Here is a 6,000-nt window from a genome sequence, read left to right on the forward strand (position 1 = left end):
AAATTATCACCATCTCCACCATAACCTATCCCTCATCCTCCTCTCCCTCTTACCAATTTCCCCATCCCCCAGCCCACAAAGAAGAAACACATAATCACACTGATCCATTCTTTCCTAAAAAACATAAGAACACCACCCAAGCCTGGAAAGAATAATCAAGGATCGTTTCAATCCCTTCCCAGATTCCCCACGCTAAAACTCTCCAGAAGCCTGTCAAAGAATTCTGCACTGTTGACCTGTAACTACTTTCAAGATGAACGACTACCACTACCAAGCAACTCCCCCCATCTCTAAGCAGCAACACTTGGGCTGCAGAGATGCTGTTTCCCACAATCTAGTCTTTCCTAAAGGTCCACCAATCTAACTTCCCTTACTCATCTCACCCAGTTCTTCCAGCCTAATTTTAAATGTTTTTTTTTTCTTTAAGAATATTAAATATATACGACATCAAATGAAAAAGCTAAAATAATAACTATCGAAGTTTGAAAAGGAGGAGGAAAAAGAGGATAATGGCAATGACAAATCCTTTCCACTCATAGTAAGAATAAGAAGTCTCTTGACTCCTTTTTAATGTCACTTTGATCAATCAAGAAATAAGAATACATACATATTACCTGGAGACCTAGAGAAAAGCATGGTTAAGAACTACAAAAAATGCTTAGAAGCAGTCTCTGGAAAGCGGGGCTGTAATGGACAGGTGAGACAGGGGTTACTGTTTTTCACTATAAGCTCTCTCAGGACAATTTTTTTAAATTATGTACATGTATTATTTTATATAATTTAATGGAGAGAAAACAATGATATACTTTATTTAAATCCATTAAACTTACAAAAACTAAAAGAACTGACAATATATAGTGCCAGTGAGGGGAAAGGAAACAGATCTTATCATACTATGATGACAATAAAAATGGGTACAACCTACTATGTAATATAGTGAAACCCTTAAAAAGAACAAATAACTCTATAAACGTACTGACATAGAAAGTTTTTCAAATCTTTTAAAAATAATCCTGAATTATTTCTATTAAAAAAGTTTTAATAAAAGCCCCTCTCTACTCAAATATTAATCTGTATCCTCCTTTAGACTTATTTCCTAAAAGAACGAATGACTGAATTTTCCCATCCCTCCCCTAAATTTCTATCTTCCCCTTTAATCCCTCCACTCTCTATATCCATAAAAGGATTTTTCATACTACTCTCTCTTCAGTTTAATTAATATTACAATGTAATGTGTATACAGTCTTTAATAATATAAAATGTGAATAATTTTCAGATAAATTTTAAGGGTATGGTTTTAGCCCAGGGTTCCCTCTTGGAAATCCAGTCTGGTGTGAGCTCAGCAAACCCAATAGCCTGGCTACATTTCCTGATAGGGAAATGTTAATATTCCCTCCAACCTGGCTCTTGAATCACCCAGTCTCTTCAGGTTCCCCTAGACTTCAAAACAGCCAGTTCTGACCTCCTTGCAACTTCATAAGACCAAAACAGATATCCTCATCCTCCTTTCTGCAGCCGCACACTTTGTAGGCTGATGCACTTTCTTCAATTACCACCATGCCTTAGTGAGAGAATACATTCAGGAACCATGAGTGGAAAAGATCTCCAACCAGCAGAGAGGAACCAATAACCAGGGTTATGGAACCAATCCTGTCAATCAGACTAATCTGAGCTACAAATGGGGCCTCCAAAGAAGGGCCACCATGCATGGACTCTCCCCACCATTAATTATAACCCTGTGTACTGCAACCCAAGCTGAGTAACATGGCAACAGTTCTCTTGGACCAGATAAGCTGGGCAGTGAAGAAGAAAACCGCCAAGTCAAGTAATTTCCATTCCAGCATCTCCCAGTAGTGTTCAGTTCACTCAGCCACTGGTAAGTGATAATATTTCAAAATTTATAAAATCTAAACCCCGTGGCCTAGTGAATGCCTGTAGGCCAGGCGTTTTCTTAAGGTCTGCTTCAGAGATTCTCAGATTCACTAGTGCAGTTCTAAAACGTCTCAGACCAAACTACAGACTAAGGTCTCATTCTCAGTGACCCCCAACCACTGTCAGTAGCCACACTTACCAGATGTCATCTTACAGAGGAGCCCAAACAGGTTCGGAACTAGGCCATCCTGGCCCATCTGGAATAACTCTTTAGTCTCTGAACCAACATTTAGTAATTCTGCTACATCTGTCTATTCTATCATGCATTCTCTTCACAGTCTCCGGTATTAAACACTCCCTCTTGCTTCAAACCTACCCTTTCTATTCAGGGAAACTCCTCATACCCCTTCTTTCCTTTCCTTAGAAACGCTTGAGTTCTTTCCACAACGAGATAGCTAATGTATCTACACAATGAACACCCCCCGGAATCCTTAAGACGCCTGCACAGCCGCCCCCTGCATTCCTCCACCTACCTGGCATCTTCCCCTCCGGCCTCTCTCCGAGTGCGCGCTCCCACTACGTTTCCTGCAAGGATTCCCTGTTCTCCAACGCCTGCCCTTCCCTTCTCCCGAAGAACACATTCAGGCAGCAACAGCGACTGAGGCCTGCGGTGCATAAAGCACTGCACCAGGCACGGCAGACAAGAGACCTGGTGTCTCCCTAGGCTTTTCACACCCACATCCAGCACCCTCGGGCCACCCCGTGCAACCATCCCACCTCCTCCCCTACCTCTGACACCCGCTTCAGGCCTCGGAGGCTGCCTTCTCGCTTCAACCACCCCCGTCATTATCCTCTCTCAACCCCCCAGCCCACCATCCGCGCCCTGCTTCCTCCCGTCCCCCAGCCGGCCCCCGGGTCTCCCGCGGCCTCGGCCGGCCCCGGGGCCACCCCCAGCCCGGCCGCGGCCCGCTCCCCTCGGGGTCAGGCCGATACCGCCGCGCGCTGCCCCCGCGCGCCGCCCCCTCCCCCGCCCGCGCCCTCCCCCGGGCCCGGGCCTGCCAGGCCGAGCGCTTTACCGCGGGCGGGCGCCGAGTCGCGCGGTCAGCGACTGCAGGCGGCGGCAGCTTCAGCCTCTCTAGGGGCCTTGAGAGGAGGGGAAGGGGGGAGGGGGGAGAACTTTTGCTGTGGCAGCTTCGGCAACAGCTCCCACCCCTGCGCCTTTCTCCTCTTCCTCCCCCTCCTCCTCCTCCTCCTCTTCCTCCTTCTCTTCCTCCTCCCAGAGCAGTAGAGACGCAGACATGCCGCGTCTAGAGCGCCGCCGCGGTCGCCGCCACTGCCGGCGCGGTGCATTGTGGGAAGCCCCGCACATGGGAAGCGCTCCGCGGCGCCCGCCCTCCTTGGGCCGGGGACCAGGCTGAGAAGACCCAGCGTGGCTTCGATTCCGGCGCCTGCGTGTCACCAGACCGGCGTGGTCCGGGAAGCTGGCCCTGAGCCGCAGGGTCCCTTCGGGCTGCACCCGGAAGGAAAGCAATTTGAAAAAAATCAGAACTGAGGAAATGTCTTTGAGATGGGGGCCCGGCTTCAGTATAAATCAGTGCCTAACTCCCTGAGACGTGGAGGACTCAGTGGTCGCCTGCATTTCAGGCCCAGGGCAAAGGAAGGGGCGGGTGGGGACCCAGGTGAAAGGTTTTCTATCAAAATTTGGGGGCTTTTTCGTTTCTTCTGTCTTCCCCAGCCCTCTCCGCTATGACCGCCAGTCACTACCATCCCAAATGCTACCTGTCCCAGAGGCGGTAGCCCTGCGCCCTTGAAACTAGAGAGCCCCTTTAGTGTCTGCAAACATATGCAAGGTGTGAACATAGGGAAGGATCAAGAGACCTGGCCCTGGATCCTATTGGGCAAGATCTTACATGGTGTTTCCCCTTCATTTCGCTTAGGGCCCAAAACGTCTCTGTATGGCAAAAACTTGGTAATGGTCTATGTAGAGCTAGAATTGCACAGTTAATGTCTCAACACTTGGAGGACCTGTAAGTGACCTTAGCCAAACTGTGACCTCCTTAATGGTGCCTTTATTCAACTAACATTTATTGGGCGCCGTGAGGTGCTCGTGCATAATGCAGTGGCTTACAATTACTCATCTTTGTGTCCACACCCTAGCACAAGGTCAGCCATGTAAAATAGATGCTCAGTGAATGTTGGCTGTGAGATCAGAAAGATATCATGGGATGAAACACCTTCATTAAGATTTCTTCATAATAGTCTGAAGATTTATTTAGCGTCTCTCTGCAATACTTAAACATAACCCCTGAGAGGAGAAGGAAAGGGAAATCATCAAAATATCTATATAACCATTTCTGGAGTTCTTCCCTTGTCCACACCCCACCTTCTCACCCCTTGCCAAATGAATCTTCATTTGAATAGTGCTTTTTGGCAAAACTCCAAACTCCTGCATTATGCACTTGTGATGGCACTGAATTAGATTAGTGTCTGCAAGGTTAATGTTCCCCCCAGGCATTAACCTTAGTAAATCGTGATGCCTGTTTAGAAATAGCAGAAGCCCAGAGGTTCAGCTTAATTTAGACACAGGTGACTAAGAAAAAGCAAGGGTAAACCATAGCTCCACAATCAACTCTTCCTGTGCTCTCTTCATTAAAAAATATAAATTTTAATAAGATGACAGTGCATATTCTCAATGCTAATTGCAACAAAACATTGATACAAACTAGAGCAAGGGACAGTTATCTGGAGGACAGCCTTCTGGCAACTTCTAGCATCTGCAATGGCGTCAAATTCAGATGTTAAAAAAAACACCTCTGGCAGCAAAGAGGCAGACTCTGAATATTAGGTAATGGGAAAACTAATAACCAAAAAGAATTAAAAGCCTGGAGATTACACCCAGTAGGCTAAGATTGATTGGCCTATCATAAGGAATAGACCTAGTTCTCTACTCAGGACCATAACTAAGAAATAATAGAGGAGAACTGTCTAACCATGGGCAGAATAAAGAGCATAAAGAGGTAGTGACAGCAGAAGTGATGACAGGGAGCAAGTTTAAGCCTTTGGTAGGTTAAACTTCTGGTAATATTTCGCAGAGCCCCAGTTTGCCTTCTTCATGCTCCTCTTGCTCACGTCCCCGATGCCAATCCTAGGCATTCAGCCTACTTTCTCTTAAAAAGAAAAAAATTTAATAATTAAGAACTCACAAGAAATTGCAAAACTAATACAAGGAGTCCCATTTACCCTTCACTCATCTTCCCCCAATGGCAACAGAGTTTTAGAAATATATCAAAACCAGGAAATTGACAATGTTACATTATTTTCTAGTAGACTATAGAACTTACTTTTTACCATTTTTAAAAAACATTTGTGTGTATTCATATTGCACGATTTTGGGCTTCCCAGGTGGTGCTCAGTTCACTTCAGTTGCTCAGTCGTGTCCAACTCTTTGCGACCCCATGAATCACAGCACGCCAGGCCTCCCTGTCCATCACCAACTCCCGGAGTTTACCCAAACTCATGTCCATTGAGTTGGTGATGCCATCCAACCATCTCATCCTCTGCCGTCCCCTTCTCCTCCCACCCCCAATCCCTCCCAGCATCAGAGTCTTTTCCAGTGAGTCAACTCTTTGCGTGAGGTGGCCAAAGTATTGTAGTTTCAGCTGTAGCATCAGTCCTTCCAATGAACACCCAGGACTGATCTCCTTTAGGATGGACTGGTTGGATCTCCTTGCTGTCCAAGGGACTCTCAAGAGTCTTCTCCAACACCACAATTCAAAAGCATCAATTCTTCAGCGCTCAGTTTTCTTTATAGTCCAACTCTCACATCCATACATGACCACTGGAAAAACCAGAGCCTTGACTAGACGGACCTTTGTTGACAAAGTAATGTCTCTGCTTTTTAATATGCTATCTAGGTTGGTCATAACTTTCCTTCCAAGGAGTAAGCGTCTTTTAATTTCATGGCTGCAATCACCATCTGCAGTGATTTTTGGAGCCCAGAAAAATAAAATCAGCCACTGTTTCCACTGTTTCCTCATCTATTTGTCATGAAGCAATGGGACCAGATGCCATGATCTTAGTTTTCTGAATGTTGAGCTTTAAGCCAACTCTTTCACTCTCCTCTTTCAC

The 6,000-nt window shown here is 46.1% G+C and overlaps 1 protein-coding gene across 6 annotated transcripts in view; it reads right to left on the minus strand.

Annotated features, from left to right (window-relative positions):
- Positions 1-3,155, minus strand: part of ZNF148 (zinc finger protein 148) — a 147,969-nt gene extending 144,814 nt beyond the window's left edge. For 2 of the 6 annotated variants that reach the window (XM_088837715.1, XM_055398073.2), the window contains exon 1: positions 2,949-3,155. The gene's annotated coding sequence lies outside the window, so the exon portion shown is untranslated. Of the gene's footprint in view, positions 1-2,071; positions 2,373-2,405; positions 2,641-2,948 lie in introns of those variants that run through there. The other 4 variants (XM_055398001.2, XM_055397689.2, XM_055397847.2 and 1 more) reach the window with 3 other exon arrangements.
- Positions 3,156-6,000: the final 2,845 nt, after the last annotated feature.

Source organism: Moschus berezovskii, chromosome 1, assembly GCF_049115385.1.
Source record: "Moschus berezovskii isolate FMDL1 chromosome 1, NW_MosBer_1.0, whole genome shotgun sequence".
NCBI classification, from domain to species: Eukaryota; Metazoa; Chordata; class Mammalia; order Artiodactyla; family Moschidae; genus Moschus; species Moschus berezovskii.